This window comes from Crassostrea angulata, chromosome 2 (assembly GCF_025612915.1).
Source record: "Crassostrea angulata isolate pt1a10 chromosome 2, ASM2561291v2, whole genome shotgun sequence".
NCBI lineage: Eukaryota > Metazoa > Mollusca > Bivalvia > Ostreida > Ostreidae > Magallana > Magallana angulata.
The window spans coordinates 74,538,579-74,563,857 of record NC_069112.1 but is presented as its reverse complement, the minus strand read 5'-3'; the positions used below and the strand labels follow the sequence as shown (position 1 = coordinate 74,563,857).

The 25,279-nt window shown below is 33.9% G+C and overlaps 1 long non-coding RNA gene across 2 annotated transcripts in view; it reads left to right on the top strand.

Moving 5' to 3' along the window:
* The first annotated feature begins 893 nt into the window (after nucleotides 1-893).
* The window catches only part of LOC128172292 (uncharacterized), a 35,978-nt gene continuing 11,592 nt past the window's right edge, over nucleotides 894-25,279 (top strand). The window contains exons 1-4 of one of the 2 annotated variants that reach the window (XR_008242239.1): nucleotides 894-998; nucleotides 12,312-12,447; nucleotides 15,281-15,328; nucleotides 22,195-22,335. This is a non-coding gene — a long non-coding RNA (uncharacterized LOC128172292). The remainder of the gene's footprint in view (nucleotides 999-12,311; nucleotides 12,448-15,280; nucleotides 15,329-22,194; nucleotides 22,336-25,279) is intronic. The other variant, XR_008242240.1, reaches the window with a different exon arrangement.

Below are 25,279 nucleotides of genomic sequence, written 5' to 3'. Positions count from 1 at the left end.
ACAGAAACTGTGGAATCTAATCAAACTTTCCAGTCTGCGTTTATCAAAAACTTTGTTATATTTTGTAACAGAATCGTATGCTATAAAAAAATTAATGATATATAATAATGAAAGAAAAATATTGGTTACATGTAGTAGTCAAATGACAGAAATTCGGGATGGGGTCAATTTCTTTGGAAAGTAATAAATTTAAAAAAATCAACAAATACTGGTTGTTGTAATTCTAATTGTTGTAATGTAATTGTAAATTTAATGCAATATAAATGTAATTTAATTCTTGTAATGTTGTTGTTGTTAGAGGTTGTTACCATTGACATTACAACTGTCAATGGTACTGTCAGTGTAATTTATATGATTTTTAAAAGTAATTAAATTACAATAACTTTGCAAAAGAAAATAATTTAAAAATTACATTGGAGAAAAAAGTCATCACCACAGTCCCCTAACCTACATCCATCCGATCTGAGAAAATTGTATGCAACACCTGCACTAAAGCGAATTTTTTTTGTATTTTTTTATTAATAAAACCATGCACATCCTAAAAAAACAAACAAAAAATTACCCCCCCCCCCAAAAAAAAAAAAAAAAAAACCCACACACCCCACTCACACAAATCTTAGCCAAATATGAAACACATAACGTTATTAAATGTATCAATATATCTTTATATTTGAGAGAGAGAGAGAGAGAGAGAGAGAGAGAGAGAGAGAGGTCGAGAGGTCCCAAATATAGAGAGAAATTTAATGTTTGGATAATTTTAAAAGCTTTCTAAAATGTTTTAAAATTTCTAAAAAAAAAGGAATATTCTGTATCACGCATACCAGCAAATAAAGACTTTCGACACATCATAAAATTATATGTAATTAGATCGGGTTTGTAAACCGGAAGTCAACAAGAAATCCGTGATGGCCATGATGGCGGGGAAGCTGAACAATGTTGTCATCGAATATAGAACTATTATATTGAATCGAAAAATGATCTAAGCTGTGGCCTTAAAGGTAATAAGTATTTCATATGCACTACCATCCACGCTATTATTTATTTTGGCTAGGTTTGCTTCATAAGGTTTTATTTCTCGACCGAATTTTGCATCATAGATCTTCAAGTTGATTTTATGACGCCACCGCGCCGGTTCACATGCAGTGTGATACATATTCGGGGAAAATACTGCTAAATTGGGGAAAAAAATGATTCTGTTTTTATTTGAAAATTGGGCCGAATTTCAGCTCCTGAGAAGGTACTGATAAATCCCTGGGTTAACTGTTAAATGCAGTTTATCCTTACATTGTATTTCCTATAATTTGACTGTTTGACCATAGATGGATTTTCACATCTTTTAATGAGACTCAAGTTCATCTACTTTACAGTTTATTTACACAATTATAATATGTATAATATTATATGCAGTTTTCCTATCTAATGATCACTTTTCATTCATCAAGAAATCATCATTTTTAAATAAATTGGTAAGTCTGGGAGATTGGATACACATGTACAATTGAGCCCAAGAGCTCAGGATTTTCCTGGATGAACTCGGTAGATTATGGAGATTGAAATAAATTTTCATACTGTCAACCTATTTTTGATTCAACATAATAAACACTAAAGAATAAACAATTAATGCTTAAAGTAAAGCAAGATTTTTTTCTTAATTTTAAAACAAAATATTTTAACTTTTTTCCGTTACACGGATTATGACGTTTTTAGCAGCTTTACATATTGTTGTGTGAAATTATCCATTTTCCCTGGGCACTCTTGCGATAAGGTGAAAAAACTCCCCATAATTTATAGAGTAAAGTTTGCAGTGCCTTAGTCATGCATTTCGTCAAAAAATAGGTAGTTTTGATAATCACTGATTTGGTACATTTTTTGACTTTACATATTAACTTGATGTTTGGGTATTCTGGTAATTGTATTTAAATTTTGCATATCTAATTTCATTTTACATATTGAATGTTTTGGACCCAACATTTGTAGTGTTAAATCTACGATTTGAAAAGGGCATGTTAAATAATGGTATAAAGGGCACTTTTCTCCGCGGTTAATGTTATAAAACCTTGAAAGGGGCACCTTTTTCTACGGTAATATTATAAATCATTAATCCTTGAAACAAGCGTATTATAAGGAAAATTTTGCATCGTAATCAAGTGTTACCTCGAGATCTGTAATGAAACAAGATAATTGAACAATAAATGATTTGCTTTTGCATTCACAAAAGTCTTATTCAATATTTTATTTTCTGAATCAATCTTTTTTTTTCTTTCTTAAATTGATTTACATTCATTTATATCCCTTAGAACAGTCATGGCATTGGTCTGACTAGTTTTAAAGTATAATGCATTAAAAATTCTATATATAGTCTGTCCCAAGTTATTGCTTCCATCACTTTTTGATGATTTTTAAAAAAAAAATACATATACATGTGAAAGAAATTCCATTGAAATAAATGAAAGGGAATATATCCAAGATATCTTCATTGAACAATTATCCCTTTTCACTCATAAAATTTCACAGGAACGAAAACAATTGTTTACATCTTTTCTCCATTCGGAATACACTCGGAATATATCGCACAATTTTTTAACATTGTCATCCGAGCTTATTAATGGCTGATGCAATGCAAAATCTCGTTAGACTTTCAATTTTTGGATGTGTATTGAAACCTGAAGCGTTAGAGGGGGCGTTTCAAAACAGATATTCTGGACTTTTTTCATATTAGTGGATAAACATAGTTTGAGCACAAAGGTATTTACTATTATTGAAATATCAAGCAAAAAGTGGTTGAAGCAAAATCTCGGGGACAGAGTATAGATAACCTTACGATGTCTCAATGATTATAAGCTAGCTTGTACAATTAGCCTACTAATTTCAAGGAGATAGTTCAGTTGTTATTTATCAAATTATTGTACCAGTAATTAGGTGTCAAATCGCCCATTAAGGGCAGCTGTGTATACCCCCTCAGCTTGGGCCTCTCTAGTTTACCTGTATCGTCTATTGTCTCAGGTCACCCGTGCGTGAAGTCCAGCGAGTGTTGGTTTAACTTTGCAATCAAAACAGAGGCTAGGGCAATGGTGGTTTTGAATTAAATTTACTTTCAATAAAAAGGGCATCACTTTTATTTACTATTAAAAGGGCATGGCGCTGATAAAATGGGGCATGGCGCTGCGCCACGCTAGTTCGCTTTAGATTTAACACTAATTTGTATACATAACGCCATATTTACCAACAACTTCTTTTAATGAGTACAATGCATAAGGATTTCCGAGTTAAATTGCTTGTACACGTTTATTGTATTTCGCGTGTTTCTGATAGGAGTTGCTGCAACCTAAATTCCTTTTTGTAAGTGAGGCCCCTTGAGGGGTTATTTGACATATTTACAGGGGTTCAACATTTTTTTTATGATGGTCAAGTCTAGGACTTAAAGAGTAAATTTTAGGAGAGTCTGAGGAAGAAATTTCCAAGTCCACATTGTCATGATTGATAGATAAAATTATATCAACCTAAACATCGCTAAAACTGATGTGATAATTTATTTTAGTTTGTTGCAATGAATAAAAACTATACGTTTAAAATAATGTTTTATTTTATACATTTTATATCATTGTATTTAAGCCAAGGCCTATCGTCACGCCAGTTGCTTTTGGAATTCGTGAATTCTCTTCTTTTCATAAGTTTTGTCTGAGGAATTATTATTTTTATCACACCTCAAGTCACCCCCGGCTGCATGTTCCTCACAGGGTCTTTCATTTGTCATTCCTTTGCGTATAGTACTGCTTGTAAATCCAAAATTCAACAAACTTACTGCCGTTTGTCATAGGGGAGAAACATGAGTAAATGTGTAAAAGCAGGTCATACCGCAACAGAAAATAAAATGAGGATTGTATTTTCGAAATGTTTGTAATGCTTATGTGTTCATTAAGGCAAAAAAATAACACATTTTTATTAAATTCATGATGGAATTTGATTTATTTTTAATTTAAATTTATAATTACGAACTTTTTTTTTAATTTAAAAAAAGATAAGCAAGACACAATGCCAAGTCCCTGGACTTCGGCGATTCTAAATGCCGAGTCCTGATCTGGAATTTGTTAGTCCGGGACGTTGGGCTTGAGGAATTTTGAACCCCTGATTTTTGTCTGTTCATTTTAAAATGAACCAAAATTGGTAAACCGGCCATTAATAATTTATGAAGAAAGTAATGATGTGTTCCATTTAGAGAGTTCCTTTTACCTCGTATACCATGATGACTGTGCAGTCGGGCAAAGATCTTGTAGTTTTCAGCATGTGTCAATTATACTGTCAATCAAAAATCCACACGTAGCACAATTGAATGATGTAAGATTATTCCAGTTTGTACGACCCTTAAAATACTGGAAGCTCATAGTTACATTATTTAGGTATGTGAAAGGGATTTTTATGTATTTCAACTGTTACTATCAATGTTATTTCTTATTTCCTAACGATTCAATGGGTAAATCTGAAGTTATTCACACATGTGTTTTCAGCTGTACTGTCTCTTCAAAAGATGATAATGTATATAATTTTCTAAAAGTTTAACCCTTAGGCTGCTGCAATAATTTTCGCCAAGATGGCCGCCACTGCTGAATTAATTAATCACAATTAATGGTAATTGACCATCGAGTTTTAAAATAATATATCTCAGCAACTATTTATGCTACAGTTACCAAACTTATATTTAAGTGCAAGAGAAAATGTTGAAGATTTCAATGCAATGCTCATCTTCCTCATTTAACTTGTATTTATCAATCTAGGTACGTTCAAATGTGAAAATCAATTAAAATCAATGCGTTTTATTGTTCCATTCTTCAATTGTCATATTTTAGAACCCAAATGACTGTATAAGTTCCTTAGTATATCAATAAGTCATACATTGTGGGATTCATTTTTATTCATATCATTTTTGAACATCAGGTAAACAATTGATAGGTCAAAATAACTGAAAAATAAAGAAATACATCAAACAGTTTATCAATGTTTTTTAATGTTGGTCTTATTCACATTCTCGGACTGCACACGTATCTCGGTAAAGATGTTGATCAATTAAACAAGAATTTCCATAAACATATCATTAAGAAATAATTTAGAAACGATAAAGGTTCGTAATCCTCCATTTTAGCGTTTAATTTTTCCTCTCTGGTGAATGGGATATTCCATGGTGGTGGACCAACACGCGACCAGCCTACCTCGAGATCGGCATCAAATTCTCGGTCATTTCTTGGCACAAAGTCCATTTCTCGGAAGTTTACCGCTCTATAGCATTTATTTTAAACTCTGGAAAACTCTAGAAACCTTCCGAAAACATCAATTGACCAATCAAATTTCATTCCTAACAACAGCCATCGTGTTTTGTTCAAAGCGAGGCTTGGGGAAACCTTAGATAACTCGCTCTCGGAAAAACGACAATAGTTGCGCGTAGCAGTGGGGGACCTGAAATTTCGGCTCGACAATAGTCGCGCGTAGCAGCCTAAGGTTCGGAATGAATTCTGATGAAACATTTCACATGATTCTTGCACGCTTTGCTCATAATGCTTTACACGCCTGATGTGACCCTGAATTCATGACTCACTGTAATGGTAAAATATTTTTTCTTGCAAACATTTTGCTGAATGAAAAAACTCAACATTTTAGATCTTTAATTCTAAAATTACAAGTCCTCGATCGTAAAGGAAGAGAAAACAGCAAAATTATCAGGTAACGGTCCGTCCGTCTGTCCAACTTCAGTTTTCACACTTTTTTTCTTTATATGTTTGCGGAATAATATGAAATTTGCTGAACAGCTTCAAAATGTCAAACTACAGATCAAGTTTACACTTTTGTAGCATTTAGTTGACATTTTTTCGAGAACATTAATTTTTTATATTCCAATTTTAAATGTTCGGGTTCATTATCAGATTGTGTGTGTTTTGAATAAACGAGGAAAGTATGTAGTCAGTAATAACTTCGTGCATTACTTGGACCATTCCTTGAATTGTTTTTAACAAACAAATAAGTTCTGTAAAATATTGTCAAGCATTGTGTTGTAAATTAAATCGACAGGGTTTTTAGCTCACCTGAGCTGAAAGCTCAAGTGAGCTATTCTGATCACATTTTGTCTGTCGTCCGTCTCTCTATCTGTCTGTCTGTCCGTAAACTTTTCACATTTTCAACATCTTCTCAAGAACTACTGTGCCAGTTTCAACCAAACTTGGCACAAATCATCCTTAGGCAAAGGGAATTCAAAGTTGTGAAAATTAAGGACCACACCCGTTTTCAAGGGGAGATAATTAGAAATTAATGAAAAATTTTGAGAATTTTTCAAAAATCTTTTTCTCAAATACCAGAAAGCCAGGAAAGCTGAAACTTGTGTGGAAGCATCCTCAGGTAGTATAGATTCAAAGTTGTGAAAATCATGACCCCCGGGGATAGGGTGGGGCCACAATGGGGGGGGGGTCGAAGTTTTACATAGGAATATATAGAGTAAATCTTTAAAAATCTTCTTCTCAGAAACTAATCAGCCAGGAAAGCTGAAACTTGTTTGGAAGCATCCTCAGGTAGTGTAAATTCAAAGTTGTGAAAATCATGACCCTGGGGGTAGGGTGGGGCCACAATGGGGGGGTCGAAGTTTTACATAGGAATATATAGAGTAAATCTTTAAAATTCTTCTTCTCAGAAACTAATCGGCCAGGAAAGCTGAAACTTGTTTGGAAGCATCCTCAGGTAGTGTAAATTCAAAGTTGTGAAAATCATGACCCTGGGGGTAGGGTGGGGCCACAATGGGGGGTCGAAGTTTTACATAGGAATATATATAGTAAATCTTTAAAAATCTTCTTCTCAGAACCTAATCAGCCAGGAAAGCTGAAACTTGTGTGGAAGTATCCTCAGGTAGTGTAGATTCAAAGTTGTGAAAATCATGACCCTGGGGGTAGGGTGGGGCCACAATGGGGGGTCGAAGTTTTACATAGGAATATATATAGTAAATCTTTAAAAATCTTCTTCTCAGAAACTAATCAGCCAGGAAAGCTGAAACTTGTTTGGAAGCATCCTCAGGTAGTGTAGATTCAAAGTTGTGAAAATCATGATCGCTGGGGTAGGATGAGGCCACATTGGGGGGGGGGGGGTGTTAAAGTTTTACATAGGAATATATATAGTAAATCTTTAAAAATCTTCTTCTCAGAAACTAATCAGCCAGATGATTCTTTATACTTGTTAAGACTTTGGCTCCAGGACAATTCTTCGGCCTCACAAGAAGGTTCAGAGTTTGATGTAGCTTTATATCCCATATATAAACAATTGTTAAGATCTTTTTGAGAACTGCAATACTCAACATGTGATATGACTATAAAATCATCCTGTTAGAAAAGGGACTAATGATTATAAACATAAGAATATCCAGGGGGAAAAATGGATTTTAGTTACCGTATATACTCGCCTATAAGTATGGTTCGCCTATAAGTCGGTTGCCTTTTTCCAGCTTTAATTTGAAGATTTTGCTGTTGACTCCCTTATAAGTCGGGTTACTTTTTCAGGACAATTGATGTACAAATACTCTCAATAAAATACCACATTTTATCATACATGTTTTGAGTTCTAAAAAAAATTGTCCTTTTTTCACCCCATAATTGCTTCTTGACTATTTCTATCATGGGTCTTTGATGTTAATAACTTTTGATTTAAATGCCATTATTTTTTATAACACTAATTACAAGTTGGTAATAGCTTCAAAAGGTATTTAAATAGATTGAAAATTTGATGATAGTGATTTATTTCCTTACTGACTGATTAGGTTGGTAATTAGCCCCTTAAACTGGGGTGTTGGCTTGTGTTGTTTTAGATGACATGACCCCTATATCTATTATCACCTTAGGTGTGAAAAATAGACTGCTTGAATTTTCTTTTTAAGTTCACTGCATTTATCTGTTTATTATATAAAAAGAAATATAACTTACTTCTCTCTTGTAAAAATGTGTTTACTATGTCTCACCTATAAGTCGGACCCCCACTTTTCACTCAATTTTCTACTCCCAAAAAATCCGACTTATAGGCGAGTATATACGGTATACAGGATCTACATGTATTATTGTACATTGTCCAGATTGTTTGTATTATGATTCCATTAAGCTGATTTTATCATACCTATTGTTCCTCAGGTGAGCGATGTGGCCCATGGGCCTCTTGTTTGTATTATTACAATCGGGTATGTTATCGGGTTGGTCTGTTGAATCGGGGTACAGAAGTTGGTTAGATATGATATTCTGCATAACAGTGCATTGTTTTTCACAAATATCTACAAACCGATTATTGCTTATGCAATACTCTCAGAATGCTTGTTTATTTGGGTTTCAACCGTGAGTCAAGGTGTTTAAGTAAATGGGTTGGAAGAATTAATTTGGAATGGAAACAATCATAAACTGTTAAACTATTAAATGAATATAAGTAACTGTTCAAAATGTGCCATATGCAGATTATCTCATGAGTTGTAACTTGTATCACAAAAAGCTTGCTGCAAAATGACAGAAAAATTCGGATTGACATGCTATGAAATCCAGTCGAGTAGATTTTTTTCAGCATATGTCTTCACTAATTAACTTACAATAATTGTCCCAGTTTTGAAAATCTTTGAAACAGTAGATGTTTTTCAGCATATGTCCTCGCATATTAACTTATAATAATTGTGTATTGAAAATCTTTGAAACATCATCACCAGCTCCGCAAAAAAACCAGTCATGTTAATTTTTAAATTGGCAACTCGATCTGCATCTGAATTTTACAATCTTAGGTTGAGTAGCATGTTTGAGCATATTTTTTTCTCTTAAGCAGAACACTCGACTTATCGTCTTGATCGACTTGTCTAAGGCTTGAGGTCAGAAAATAGTATTAAAAATCTTGGTTTTAATCATCTTGAGCTGGCTGTGTTATTGAAAATTACGTTGTTGAATTCAATGTTCATCTTTAATCATTATCATTTTCACTCATCTGTTAACACTAGAATACATATTAATAACAGTTATTAAACAATGGTGCATTGTCTTTAATCAATTAAAAGTTTTACCGTTCCGTTTTTATAAACACATTGTCACATGATTCCATATATCACTATAGTGGGAAGATAATATTGCACAGTAAAATTGAAACCAAACTTGAATGGAAAAAAATATTGCAGTAGGTCCGGGGAATGTTTTAAAGTTTTAGTATTTTATTAGTAAAGAGTTCTTAGTGGTAAGTATAAATAAGAAATATTTTATGGTCGAAATCAATCTTGAAATACGTTATCGGCAATTATCAACTCTATTGTTTATACGGTAGGCTGATCCCGGTTGTGCTAATAATCTTGCTAAGGCTGACATCTATACGGCAATTTCACTCCCTGTGTATATAAAGAGTACAGTTATAAGAGTGATTATAGTTCATCGATTAATTATTGTCCAATTCTTTGGTTATTGTTACCGTAAGGTCTCGTGTATAATACGCACTCGTGTATAATACGCACCCCCAAAGTTGACCAAAAAATGGCGAAAAAACAGCAGGTCCTATGTATAACACGCACAAAAAGAATGGCGAAATCAACGGCCGCTATTTCCCTCAAAACTATCGATGTTTCTTGATAATTTCATAACCCATGCGCAATTTCTTTAATTTTGTGATCGGAGCATAGCACAGACGATGAAAATTGACGGCCGCCATTTTCCCAAATAACCATCAATGTTTAATGATAATTTTATAACCCAAGCGTAATTACTGTAATTTCGTGATTGGAACATGACCCAAGCGATATTAGAGTCAAAGTTCTTACAATTCTACTTAAAAAGGACGGCATGATTTACATGGGCGGTATTAAATATTATTTGCCACTTCTTAAAGAATTTCATAAAGTTGAAGATCATCATACGTAGAGAAGGATGGCAACCGAGCTTAGTGCTTAATTAAAAGTAATAATGTTTGCAGATATAAACCAAAACAACATCAAACGAAATGGTTTAATTGATTTATTATAGTCAAACCATTTGATTATTGTTTAAATAAACATTGTGAAGAAACGTATGTATGTCGTATATATCGTCATTTTCAAGTCGTACAAATGATCGATCTATTTCTAACAGTGTCTATGTAAAACTATAGCATGTAACTGCATTACTGGATACAAAGTAAACAAGTTTCATCAAATCATAGTAATTGCTAAGCTTTCTGCACTTGAGTACCCCCTTTGAAGTCCGACACAAGACAGGTGCATGCCTCTGACACCGGAAATTGTTAAAACAAACATTGACCACGCGCCGAGTCAACAGGTGGCTGGTTACGTAATGGCGAATACACTGGCGATGGTCAGAGTGGGTGATGATTTTAATACATGGGAATAAAATATTTCTGTCAAAGTAAGTTTAGTTTTGCACATGATGGCACGTGATATCGGGAATTGTTTACAATGCAAGCGACTTTGTATATGTTGCCGGTATTTGAAAATATGATGCATAAGTATAAAGTAAAATTGTTTAAATGTTAATCATTAATAATAATTGGTATCAATATCGGGGACATCATGGCATCATACACTGATAATGTTACTGCAGTTTTATACGCCATTTTTAAGTGATAAGATCGACGTGTCATCTGAATTGACTTATTGTAGGATTTTGTTAAAATTTTGGCTAAAAATGAGCAATTTGACTAGTCGTCTGCATCGACGATTCGTCGTGAAAATACGGTAATCACAATCCAGTCCAAAATTGAGCATGTTTGTGCCGTAAAAGTTTTGTGTATGTTTGAAAATAAACTAATGCACCCTTGTGAGAGAAGTGGGCCATTGATTAATAGAAGTGGATAAAAATGCAATTTGTTATTTTTACACCCCCCGCAAACAAGGTTTCAGGGGTATATAGGAAGCACCTTGTCCGTCCATCTGTCTCTGCAAAATTCGAGTCCGGTCCATATCTTTCTTATGGAGAAACATTGCAAATTCTTACTTGACACAAAGATTGCTTATGACCTAAGGGTGTGTCATGACCTTGACCCAAGGTCATTTGGGCAAGGGCAAGGTCACTGGCAGAAAAAGTGCAAAATTCGTGTTCGGTCCATTTCTTTCTTATGGACAAATATTGGAAGTTCTTAATTCACATAAAGATTGCTTATAACCTGAGGGTGTATCATGACCTGGACCAAAGGTCAATTGAGAGAGTTCAAAGTCATTGTTTAAAAAATGCTTAATTTTTGTCTGTGTCATGTCTTATATTAATGGAAATAATTAGAAGTTAAAATACTTGTCTCAGGCCACATAAAATTATTTTTAAGATTCTCATCCCCGTGTCTCTGAAACTGGCCTTCCTCATATTTTTTTATTTGGAAAAAAAAAAAGTGTGTGGAAAAAACATTTCGAACAAAAATCGGGCTCAGTATACCAATAATTCAAAATGTTTATATTAAATGGCTGCTTGACATGTGGATTTTCGTTGATTCCGGTCATGTTTGTTAACAAAAGGATGCAAATGTCCTCATGCATTAACGGTTAACTTGAAATAAAATGGAATTTAAAGAATAGAAATTGGTTTCTGTACTCATATTAGCATTAGCAGTTTAAAAAATAGAGTACTTGTTATTTATAGACAATGGACGGTGAAATAGATTCATCCAATATTTTCTATAATAGAAAAAATACATGAATTATGATTTGTTCTTAGTGGGGGGTATCAATTGTGAGCTTGCTCACATTACCTCTAGTTATTGTCAGTATCAGTTGTAAATTCTTTGAAAAAGGCTACAACAAAATAAATACTTTCTCAACTTAAATTAATCCACAAAAATGATTGAATTTATCGATGAACCATTATGCTGAAAAATGAAATGAAGAACCTGTTCAAACTTTGTTTTTGACAATTGTTAACACCATAAAAAACAAGAAGCGATTATTGTGAGAACTCTTAGTCAATTATTGCAGTGATATAGTTTTTGTAGTCCTGATGCTTATGTAAATGACAGCATTGTGTCTTCACTCAACACATCAGTCCATCAGTCGCAGCGTGTACACACCTCTGCTAGAATTGCGATAAAAAGGCAAGAGATGATTAACTTGATAGAATAAAATGGAAAAACTTGTAATTAAAATTGATTTAACTATTAACCTGATAGGATTTACCCATGATAGAATAATATACATGCACGATATGTCATTGATGAACTTTATACACAGCAGGAACATGAGAAGCACATTTTGAAAATTAATGTTGGAGATACTGTAACACATAGTCAATTTATATTTTTGTGTGAGACTTTAAGAGAAACATGTAACTTTTATTTAGACTGCAATTTTTTTCTTGTTTCAGGAGTAGTCTCCTTTGATAAAGATCAACAGTGACAAATAAACAATGCTGTCTTGTCATCAACGGTGAAATTTGAGACTTTTATACCCATATATCTACCAATCACCTCTGTCCACTTTGTTTTGTACATCTGAGACAGGTAAGAAAATCAAGGTCATTGTTTGAAATCAATTTAATAATAATTTAACTCCCTTGTATATGAAATTGTTACATTTTACATGGGTGGGTGTGCACATTTGGAAAGTAGGTATAGAAAAATAGGTGAGATTTGTGATGTGATAGCAATTATAGTCTGCTCTCAATTCAAGGTGTTACCTGGAATTTTAGCTGTGTTTTATCAGAGCAATAACCATGTTAATGATTTTATAATTTGTTGTTGGTGTACTCTCTTTTTACAACTTGGTTGTAAAATGCTTGTTTATAACTAGTTGTTTGGTATCCGCAGAAAGGGATTATATAAGGGGACAGATCTTTGTCACAAATATTTCAATTTTTAAAGGAGCGACTTTGACAGTAGTTTTAATGACATCACTGCTTAAGTATATTGTGGGTCACTTTTTGGTATTTCAAATCAGTAGCTAAACTGGCAAAACACAGTCCGACAAAAATATTTTAAATGTTAATTAATTAGTGTCTGAATTAGGTCTACATTTGATATGTTTTGTGAATAATCTTTACAGTTCTCCGCAGGCGCCCTATAGTGATTAGTCTGTCTGTCAATCCCTCCATCCGTCTGTGTGTCTGTGATCACTTATCCGGGGCATATCTTCATTCCCCTTGGCCCAATCTGGCTCATACTCCACCCACAAAATGTCTTTGGGAAAAGGTGTGCAGTGACTTTGAACTGTGTTTCTTAGTCAAAGGTAAATAACAAAGCAGAAGTATATACAAAATCATTGTCCGGATCATATCTTCTCTCCCCATGGTCTAATCTGGCTCATACCTCACCCACAGAGTGCCCTTGGATAAAGAGTATAATGACCTTGAAACATGTTTCTAGGTCTAAGGCTAAGGTCATGGCTAAATTATATATAAAATCCCTGTCCAGGGCATATCTTCTATCTCCGTGGTCCAATCTGACTCATACTTCACCCATAGAGTTTCTATGGCTAGAGGGTGTGCAGTGATCTTGAATGAAGTTTGAAGGTCAAGGTCATATCAGACCACTCAAAACATTTTTTAGGTCACCAAAGTCACACAGGTGACCTATTGCAATTGGTCTTCATCCGTCGTCATGCGTCTGTGCATTGTGTGTTGTGCGGTAACAATTTTACATTTTTAACTTCCTCATGAAAACTACAAGGCCAATTGCTACCATTTTTGATGTGAAGTTTCTCTATGGTAAGAGGAATCAAAATTGTGAAATTCATGGATCTACCACCCCCAGGGCGTCACAGGCGGGGCAACATATGCAAAAAAAGCCAAATTTTCATTAATCTTCTTCTCTACTCCCACACATGTGAGAAAAAAACTGCATGCATCGTTATGATGTCCACAAACTCCTCTACCTAAATTGTGAAATTCATTGCCTTGGGTCATGGGTTCAGGTTGTGGGGGCATATAGTGTTAATGCACATACAATGTAAAGTTTAAAAATCTTCATCTCTACAGACACAGAACACGGAATAAAAACTACCGACCATAAAACCTGCTACTACACCTCTAAAACAAACTGTACCGTTCCATGCAAGAAACGAACCGTACCGTTCACAAAACAAACCGTACCGTGCAAAAAGCGTGCAAGATAATTTATGCAAGACCCGCCTCCAGACAGACAAAAAAGCATACCGTACCGTGCAATAAGCGTGCAACTTCCATATATGGCTTATTGACCTAATGTTTTTCGATAAATACAGATGGAGATTATTGCTGACCAGTTAAGTTCAATATTTTGTTAGATTTTTTAATATGGGATTAAATAACACATACTAAGATTTAAAACTGTTATTCACATTAAAACAGTTACGAAATATATTAATTTAATTTCCTTTCTAAGACCGTTATTATTTTTTTGGTTTTCGACAACACTTGCATTGCCGATTTCCTTAACATTGTAAACTTTTAATGTTCAGACAATTCGTGGTTATACTATTTTGATTATTTTTATGAAATGTTTGAAACACTGGGTACACGCACATACTGGACCTTACCTTCTCAGGAGAGAGAGAGAGAGAGAGAGAGAGAGAGAGAGAGAGAGATTAAAAAAAAGGTGTATGTTTAGAAATAAGTACATTATGGCTAAACAAAAGGTTGAAATATTATAATATATAATTTTATATCCTTTTCAAATTGAAAAAAAAGATTGCTGACTTAAGTTACTCGGACACAGAAAATTATCGGTGCTTTCAACGTTAATGTTTTCACAGACGTGATGTTGTAACTGACAATCCGATTAAAATGTCGGGAGCTTGCCTTAACGTCTTATTTTCTGTTATCGGAAAAAACCATTTTGATAGAACACCTTTTGATTTGTTAATTAATCTACAACTAAACTTTAAACCAATTAAAAATGAGAAAAGAAAACATTTAATATAATGTTTTCAAATATATGTGGATGTGCTGTACATGTAGTAAATGACAACCACATATTTCCGGTGACTCGAGTGATTTGTACTTCAGCTATTTATGTAGCAATAAATAACCAAAAAATCACTCTTATATGATAAATTATAGATAAATACATGTACAAAATTTTGATAAATTAAATGCAAGCATTGAACAAAAAAAAGTACACGCAATCCATAAAATAACTTTCAACTTTATTTCCCGCATAGCTGGTAATGTCGTCGTGATTTCACATGAACAAAAATCACACGTGCGATACATGTTTAAGTGTACAGAAGCTGATCAGAAACACAACAGCGTCTTTCATCTTGGGTTCTATACACAACAGGTGTTATTGTCTTATTTTGTTTTTTGGCAATTATTGTACTTTACAACTAAATCTGTATATTTGGATGCTTTATTAACAGGTGTACACGAGATGCCAGTATTCACTCCTTTCCACGGACACCTGTTAGGTAACTCATCACAATCTATCGTATGTAGAGTCTGAATATATCTTCTACTTTGTTAGTTTCATCGCTTTTCTTAATCTCTAAAAATCAAAAGAACTGTCTGTAGATATGTACACAAACAACTACACGTAAGACTAACGGTGCGTGGATCCGTAGAACAATTCAGCGACTCTATACATGCGGGATTTTCACAATTATTAAATTGCGATAAAAATATCATTTACCGGGTACGTTAATGTACCAAAAAAAAGAATAATTACATTGTAAATAGTTGAATGGAATTTTGCAAGTGGATGTAAGCACAAAAACAGCTCTTTGGAGATTTATTTTCAATCTAATATGTGTGATGTAAAAAAAACTATATTATTTTGCTATAAGTTTGTATAATTGGTCATTTGAGGGGGATTTTATCACAGGATCGCCGGTCAATCAGTTTAAGTATAACAGTACAGATCACCCATGTGCCGTGTGCTACTTGGCTCCTCCTATATGGGTAGAAAAAATAATCGAATGAAAACGTTCTTGTTTTTTGTTTTCTTAAATATCTATGAAAAAGAGTGTTCCTATTTGAAATTATTCAACAATAACTTCCTTCCAACTTCATGATTACCTTACTCATGTACTGGTGATCAGAGTCTTTTTCCCTCGCTGTCGTATTAATTTTGTTACTAGATATATTCTTAATATATTTAACACTTTTAACATTCATTTGTTGATTACCGGGTATATTTTTCTGTGTCCTGTTTACAACTAGTATGTGTGTTAAAAGGTAAATAAACTATGAACAGGTTAGTCAGCATTTGTAAAACGTCAGCTAATTAAATCGCATGCATACAGTGAAGAGCAGACACTTGTTCAACAGAAATATATATAATATAATATATGTAAGATATAAATATCGCCATTAAATGCTATTGACTTGTGTATATCCAGTTGCGTACATATCGTAAGAAATATGTTACATGTACATGTATAGTTTAACGGAAAAACAAATAGTCATATTTTGATTATACACGCCATCTTAGTTCAGATAAGAAAAGCGATGATAGGTTAATTGAAGGTATGATCTGTGTATACGAACAAGTGCAGAAAATCATAGAGTCAATATTTGAATGAATAAAAATTCGTGTCAAAAAACTATATAACAGTTGATTACAAGATTTATTATCTGAAAATCATTGTTTATCTCATCATTAACTGCGTGTAATTTTACATCGTCTATTCACTAAGGGAATTTGATCGGCAGTAGTACTACAATAGTACGCAATAAAGAATGATCATATGAATTATGAATAAAGAAAAAGAAAGATGCTTGTAAAAATAACAACTAGCCGAGAATCAAGACAACGATAAAGGAAACTAAAGAAATATCGGAATAAAGTCGGGGCAAATTTTTCAAAGCAATTTTAAATTGATTAGAAATATTTAATGACTTCACTTCAAGTACATGTACAGAAATAAAAACTTAAGATGCTTTGTAAAATTATTGACAACTCACTGAATTAACAAAAATATGTTGGATTAAAGTCAAACAGTTCTTTACATCTATCTTAATGATTACATTTATCTAAAATTAAATATTATTAAATAATAACAGACTAATCAAAAATAGAAATTACTTTTGCTTCTCGGTTGTCACCGAGTATATGTTTCCCGAAACGTATCAAAAACAGGGGAACGGATGGAAGTTCTGATTTTAAATAGTCTAAGATTGAAATACATTTGTAATATATCACATAATAAACAAAAAAAATCATTATCATATGTCATAATTACCACCTTGCTGAAGTAGATCGAGCAAAAACTAAGCAAAATTTTATCCAGGAAAATCAAAGTGTTTAGGCCACGCCTACCTCATAAATAAAGCGCACAAACTGTTCACAAAGCGTGCAGCTATTTTTAACAAAGCGTACAGTGCAAGAAGCGAACCGTTCTGTTCACAAAATGAACCATACTGTTCACAAAGCGAACCGTACCGTTCAAAAAGCGAACCGTACCGTTCAAAAAGCATAACGAACCGAACCGTGCAACTGGTTAGCACGAATTAGCACGTTTCAGGGTCTGTAACTGCATGCTTAGGAAAAAAATTTCATGTCATCTTTAATATTTAATATTTCTTGTCCTCTGCATGTAAGGCAAGGGTTTTGGCTGGGAAAGGGGGGGGGGGGGGAAGGTATGTATTTGTTAACTTGGTTTTCCAACGGAAAAATCTGGTTATCAAAATAGTGAAAATAGCATGCAGGTGGGTGGGTGGGCTGACGGGCGGGCGGCTGCAAAAGTGGTACCCTCATTGTACGGATAACTCCTCCTACAGTTTTCAAGATTTGCAGATCAATTGAACATATATCAGAGGGTGTGCATATTGCTAGGTTTTGATTTCTGATAATTTATGAAAAAAATACCAGCTTTTGAACTTAGTCATTTTTTGGCAAAATATTGCATAATTGGGTACTCCATTTCACTGGATACGGTAGGTAATGTTTATCAATACAGGGTTGACATGGATTATGGATACAGTTCACATAAAGGAAAACCTGGTTTGCTGTCACATTGACAGCTTTTCACTTGTTTTATTTTATCTGCTCAGAAATTTCAATGAAAGATGTATCCACAGGTCACACCTAACCCACCATCTCTTCTCTTACCATTGTGTGTATAGTCAAAATATGACTATTAGTTTTTGTTATCAGCTCACCTGAGCTCAAAGCTCAAGTGAGCTCCTCTGATCACATTTTGTCTGTCGTCTGTCTGTCCTTAAACTTTTTGCATTTTTGACAAACTTGGCAGAAAGCATCCTTAGGCAAAGGATATGCAAAGTTGTGAAAATTAGGGACCACACCATTTTTCAAGGGGAGTTAATTAAAAAAATTTGAAAATTGTTTAAAATTTTTAAAAATCTTCTTCTCAAGAACCATTTCGCCAGGAAAATTGAAACTTGTGTGGAAGTATCCTCAGGTAGAGTAGATTCAAAGTTATGAAAATCATGACCCTCAGGGGAAGGATGGGGCCACAGTTGGGGGTCATTTTTAGCTCACCGAGACGAAGTCAAGGAGAGCTTATGCTATACCCTCGGCGTCGGCGGTGGCTTCGGCGTCGGCGTCCGGACCTGGTTAAAGTTTTTGTTGCAGGTCCTGTATCTAAGCTATTGCTTGTCCTATCTTCACCAAACTTGCATGGATGATGCATCTGGACCTACCTATGGACTTGAAGACTTGGATGCTGAATCTGGGTCCTAAATTTCAGATGCTGGAGGAGGTTAATGTTGTTGGACCAGGTTAAAGTTTTTGTTGCGGGTACCCATTGATAGCAATATCTAAGTTACTACTGGTCCTAACTTCACCAAACTTGTATGGATGGTGTGTCTTATGATACTGATGCACCTGACAAGCTTGAATGCTGAATCTGAGCAATAGGTTTCGGATGCTGGAAGAGGTTAAGGTTTTTAGAGCTGGTTAAGTTTTTGTTGCAGGTGCCCTCTGATGATTATATCTTAGTTACTACTGGTCCTAACTTCACCAAACTTGTATGGATGGTTTTTCTTATGATGCTGATGCACCTGACAAGTTTGAATGCTGAATCTGAGCAATAGGTTTCGGATGCTGGAGGAGGTTAAGGTTTTAAGAGCTGGTAAGATAAAGTTTTTGAAACAGGTGCCCTCTGATGATGATAACTTAGTTATTACTTGTCCTTACTTCACCAGACTTCCATGGATGGTGTGTCTTATGATACTGATGCACCTGACAAGCTTGAATGCTGAATCTGAGCAATAGGTTTCGGATGCTGGAAGAGGTTAAGGTTTTTAGAGCTGGTTAAGTTTTTGTTGCAGGTGCCCTCTGATGATTATATCTTAGTTACTACTGGTCCTAACTTCACCAAACTTGTATGGATGATGCGTCTTATGATACTGATGCACCTGACAAGTTTGAATGCTGAATCTGAGCAATAGGTTTCGGATGCTGGAGGAGGTTAAGGTTTTAAGAGCTGGTAAGATAAAGTTTTTGAAACAGGTGCCCTCTGATGATGATAACTTAGTTATTACTTGTCCTTACTTCACCAGACTTCCATGGATGGTGTGTCTTATGATACTGATGCACTTGACAGGCTTGAATGCATAGTCTGGTTTCGGATGCTGGATAAATTTAAGTTTTTAGGAACAGGTCACATGTTTAATAGATGATAGTACTATTTCAAACTTGCATTATAGTTGATTTAACTGTAATATGAATGAATCGCAGAGGTAGCTTCAGATGCAGAGCTTGATCTCCATTATCAAGGATGCTAAAAAATAAATCTTAGTTATTACTGGTCGTAACTTCACCAAACTTGAATGGATGGTGTGTCTTATGATACAGATGCACCTGACAGGCATGGATGCTGAATCTGAGCCATAGGTTGCGGATGCTGGAGGAAGTTAAGGTTTTAATTGCTAGTGCCCTCTGATGATGATATCTTAGTTATTACTGGTCCAAACTTCACCAAAATTGCATGGATGATGGGTCTTATGATACAAATGCACCTGATGGGCTTGAATGCTGAATCTGAGCCATAGGTTTCGGATGCTGGATGAGGTTTAGTTTTTTGGAACAGGTCACATGTTTTATAGATGATAGCTTGCATAGTTGATTTAACTTTATTATAAATTAAATGCAGAGGTTGCTTCAGAAGCAGAGCCTGATCTCCGTTATCAAGGATGCTAAAGAAATCTCCTACCTCAATCAAACCACCTCGATAGATAGATGTGTTTGTTGATAAATGATATAACATGATTCCTATGATAAAGTATTGTATGATATGAAACAATATTGTTTGATATGATACAATATGATATCATATGTTATATTGTAATAAGTTATACGATACGATATGATATTGTATCAATTTTTTTGATATTTTATGATATGATTATGTATCATGATATTGTTATGTATAGTATTGTATATTATGATACAATATTGTATAATATTATATTGTATTTTTAATTTATTATTTTTATCACATGATACAATTACATAAGATATTGCAAAATATTATATTGTATCCTATGATACAATATTGTATATTCTATAATATTGTATCATACAATATTGTATAATATGATATTGGTTTCAGTAATATAGAATTATATCACATGAAATTGTATTATATGATATTGTAATATTATATTATATTGTATTATACGATATCATATTGTATGATATGATATTGGTTTATATGATATATTATCATATCCCATGAAATTGTATTATATGATATTGTAATATATTTTATTGTGTCATATGATGCAATACGTATAATATAATAATGTATTTTATAATATTTTACCATATCACATAATATTGTATCATTTGATAAGATACAATGTTGGAATCAAATTATATTGTATTATATGATATAATATCATATAATGTATTAAATATGTTTCAGTGTCATTCAATACAATATCATTCTATATTATACAATATAATATCATGTTTCAGTGTTATGATGTATTATGTAATATGATATTGTAATATGATACTATATTGTATTATATTTTATGATATTGTATTATGTGATCAAATACAATAAGGTATAACACAATACAATGTCATATCATACGTTACAATATCAAATCTCATTATTGTTTATTACGGTATTTTATTTATTATATGATATATATTATATTAGAAATATGACATGTTGCAATATTTAATTTTATATCATTGTATTGATTAACATATGAACATATGATTATCATAAAAAAATTTATCAGATGATATACGATATTTTGTCAAAACAGAATCCATGAATATCCAAGATCATAAAGTATGATTTTCATATAAAATGATAAAGGTGGTCTTATGAAGGTGATGTCTCATAAGGGTGATGCTCCGTCTCGGTGAGCTTAGTAATCTATGATTACCTATGTTTTACAGAGGAATATATAGAGTAAATCTTTAAAAATCTTCTCAGAAACTAATTGGCTAGGAGAGTTGAAACTTATGTGGAAGCATTCTCTGGTAATGTAGATTTGAAGTTGTGAAAATTTTGACCCCTAGGGGTAGGGTGGGGCCACAATGGGGGTTGAATTTTACATAGGAATATATAGAGTAAATCTTTAAAAATCTTCTTCCCAGAAACTAAAAAAGGCAGGAAAGCTGAAACTTGTTTGGAAGCATCCTCAGGTAGTGTTGATTCAAACTTGTGAAAATCATGATCCCTGGGGGCAAGAGTAGGGCCACAATGGGGGGGGGGGGGGTGGGGGGTTCCAATTTTACATACGAATATAATAAAGTTAACCTTTAAATCTTTAAAAATCATCTTCTCAGAAACTAAGTACTCAGGAAAGCTGAAACTTGTGTGGAAGCATCTTCAGGTAATGCAGATTCAAAGATGTGAAAATCATGATCCCCAGGGGTAGGGTAGGGCCTTATTGGGGGGTTGAATTTTAACATAGGAATATATAGAGTATGTCTTTAAAAATCTTCTTCTCGGAAGCTAATTAGCTAGGAAAGCTGAAACTTGTGTGGAAGTGTAGATTCAAAGTTATTTGAAGGAAAGAATTGGAATTGTTTGATATACACCCTTTCCAAAACTGTAAAAATTATTACGTTTAATTTTATTATAGGAGTTTTGCAATATAGACCCATTTTGATGGAAAACGAATCTGACTTTAAATCATGAGATTTTAATGGGAGAGAAACAATTTGATGAGCTTTTATTCAAGAGGTCCCTCATTGCTGAACAAAATTAGGGCCGTAGGCCCGGAGCTATGAAGCCGAATGCTAACGTTACTGCCTTAATTGAAAATGCATTTGTGTACTATACCAAATTGATGTATCGATAATGCATGAGTTGTAACACTGAATTTCTCTCATTTGTGCACTTAGGAGGATTTTCATTTGTTTGCTGCCTTTGTCTTGGGAGGTGGAGGCACCAGGGCAATGAGGTCATTTTGTCCCTTTATTATGCTGACAGAGAGTCCCTAACCATCTGATCCATCATGATAGGCATTTTTCTTTATGATGCAGGTAAAATTATTACAATATTATTCTTTGTCATTTTACTGTGAGGCATATTTGTGGTCTCAAACCAGAATAATTACCTTTTTAGGTTTGTGACTTTGTCAAGGAAGAACTAGGTAATGTTTTGGTTGAAATCCAAAACAGTTATGAAATTTGATGAAAATGCATCAGATGTTTAATGGACATCTCTACTTTATAGAATATAGATTTGAATTCCATGAATTACAAAGAACCCTTGAAAATTGCATGTTAAGTTGCCTTTGTCATATCGCAGGAATGCAGATTTTTGCCTGACAAAGCACATTAAGCTAGAATTTAAAGTCATTTACAGTAAAAATAATATCTTATTTCATATTTTATGGTATGGATATTTGATTATAAAAAAGTATATTTGAACTAAAACATAAAACCACTAACTAGGCTTAATACGTTTATTGCATATGACCTTTTTGCGCTTGATTTTTTTCTTTCAAGATTTTTTTCATTGTTATAAATACTAATATTAAAAAATGATGAGATTTTATTTTCTATCAAAATTAAAAAAATCAAAGAAAGACACTAAAATGAAGAAAACAAGTTTATTGAACAAGGAAATTGAATAACAAATACATTATACATGTAGCACTTAAATTCACAAATAATGACAACTACCCTGGTAACAAAAGTTCAAATCAAAGGCAAACCAATTCCAACCATGTATTCTCTCTCTCTCTCTCTCTCTCTCTCTCTCTCTCTCTCTCTGCTCTCGTACACAAAACAACTTCTTTCTTACTTTCCTCTTTCTTCTCTCACTCTTCAACACAATTCTCATCTTCATCACTGTCCGATTCATGAATGATGGCAGGGATGTTAGAGGCGTCTTCCAGTGATGCAGTCCAGTTTCGAACCCCCTTTAGTGAATTCTGATATCGTCCAAAAGAGAGATACTAGATAACATTGGTAACATGGCCACACATCCCAACAACTCTGGTGCCAGCTTTACATTTGCAAAACCATCCATCAACCACTCCATCACAGAAACTGACCCAGCATCTGTACTGTTTTTCGGATATATGTCTGCTTTAAAATTTGGCGCATAACAATCCAGGAATCTTGTCATTGATGAGGATTTCAAATCCACCTTCTGCGTCAGTGTGTTCCTGAGCATAGGAGAGGGCCATGCGCAGCTGATATACCCCGAGCGTAAGTTGGCGCAGTTCACTTTCATCATAGCATGGAAAATCTGGAGCTACATTCTCCACATCCACTTTTGACCAACGCATTCCTCTTCTATCCAGTCCCTCACCTTCAACACATTCCTGTAAAAAAAAACCTAATTATATATATGACAAAAGTCAGAATTTGTCCTACATCTAGATTTAAGCATGTCATTACATGGACGAAATTATTCAAGGAATATTAAGGAATCATTCTTTGAGTATTATGAGGTGATAATTTCGGTCTGGGCATGATCAAATCCAATTAGGCCCGAAGGGCTTTATGATAGATTTGATCATGCCCTGACCAAATTATCACCTCATAATATTCAAAGAATGATCCCTTATTATACCCCCGCTCCGAAGGAGCGGGGGTATACTGTTTTACCCTTGTGTGTCCGTCCGTCTGTCTGTCCGTCCGTCCGTCTGTCTGTCTGTCCATCCGTAACAAAAATTTCTGTCGCATTTATCTCAGCAACTATTTATCGCAGATGCTTGAAATTTTTACACAGTGTTTGTTAAGGCATGCCATATCGTGGGATATATTTTTGTACTAATTGGACGTCAACTTCCTGTTAAATGACGACTTTGCTTATTTTTTATCCAAAATTTTCAAACAAATTTTTGTCAAAGATTTCTCAGCAACTGTTTATCGCAGATGCTTGAAATTTTTACACAGTATTTGTATAGGCATGCTTAATCATGGGATGTATTTTTGTACCAATCAGACGTCAACTTCCTGTTTAATGAGTACTTCGTTTATTTTTAGCCAAAATTTTCAAACAAATTTCCGTCAAAATTTCTCAGTAACTATTTATCGCAGATGCTTAGAATTTTAACACACGATATGTTTTGGCATGCCATTTTGTGGAATATATTTTTGTATCAATCGGACGTCAACTTCCTGTTAAATGACGACTTAGCTTATTTTTTAACCAAAATTTTCAAACAAATTTTTGTCAAAGATTTCTCAGCAACTGTTTATTGCAGGTGCTTTAAATTTTTACACAGTATTTGTATAGGCATGCTTTATTGTGGGATGTATTTTTGTACCAATCGGGTGTCAACTTCCTGTTAAATGAAGACTTTGTTTATTTTTAGCCAAAATTTTCAAACAAATTTCCGTCAGAGATTTCTCAGCAACTATTTATCGCAGATGCTTGAAATTTTAACACACTATTTGTTTTGGCATGCCATATTGTGGGATATATTTTTTTTATCTCATACGTGTGGTGTATATTACCCGTGTGATAAACCTTTGCTATATCACATGGGTGATGCTATATCAAATACTTCCAGTCCGAACTATTTTTGACACTACCCCTCGCTTCAACGCTTCAGTGACCTATTTTCGGAGAGTTGCTAGTACTTTCAACATAACTACAGCATATATATAACAAAAATTGATTTAAAATGGATTTTGTGAAAGATTTAACTTAAAAATATGAAGGAAAACACATAATCTGATAATTGCGTAGCATAGGCATCGGAAACGGGGGGATATTGTGCGGGGGGGGTTACCCCCCACTTTTTTTGCAAAGTTACAGATAATCTTTACTACAAGACCCTTTTTTCTGTGCTTTTCAAGATTTTTGATAAGTTTAGCCCCCTTCCAACTTTCAATTTGCTTTGGGAAGTTTATAAAACTGCAAATCACGTTATCTATCAAAGTGTCCATCCTAAAGACGCGATAAAAACAGCGCGCTCTGGTTGTGTTTATCAAGAACTTACCGAAATAATGTTTCAAAGGACTT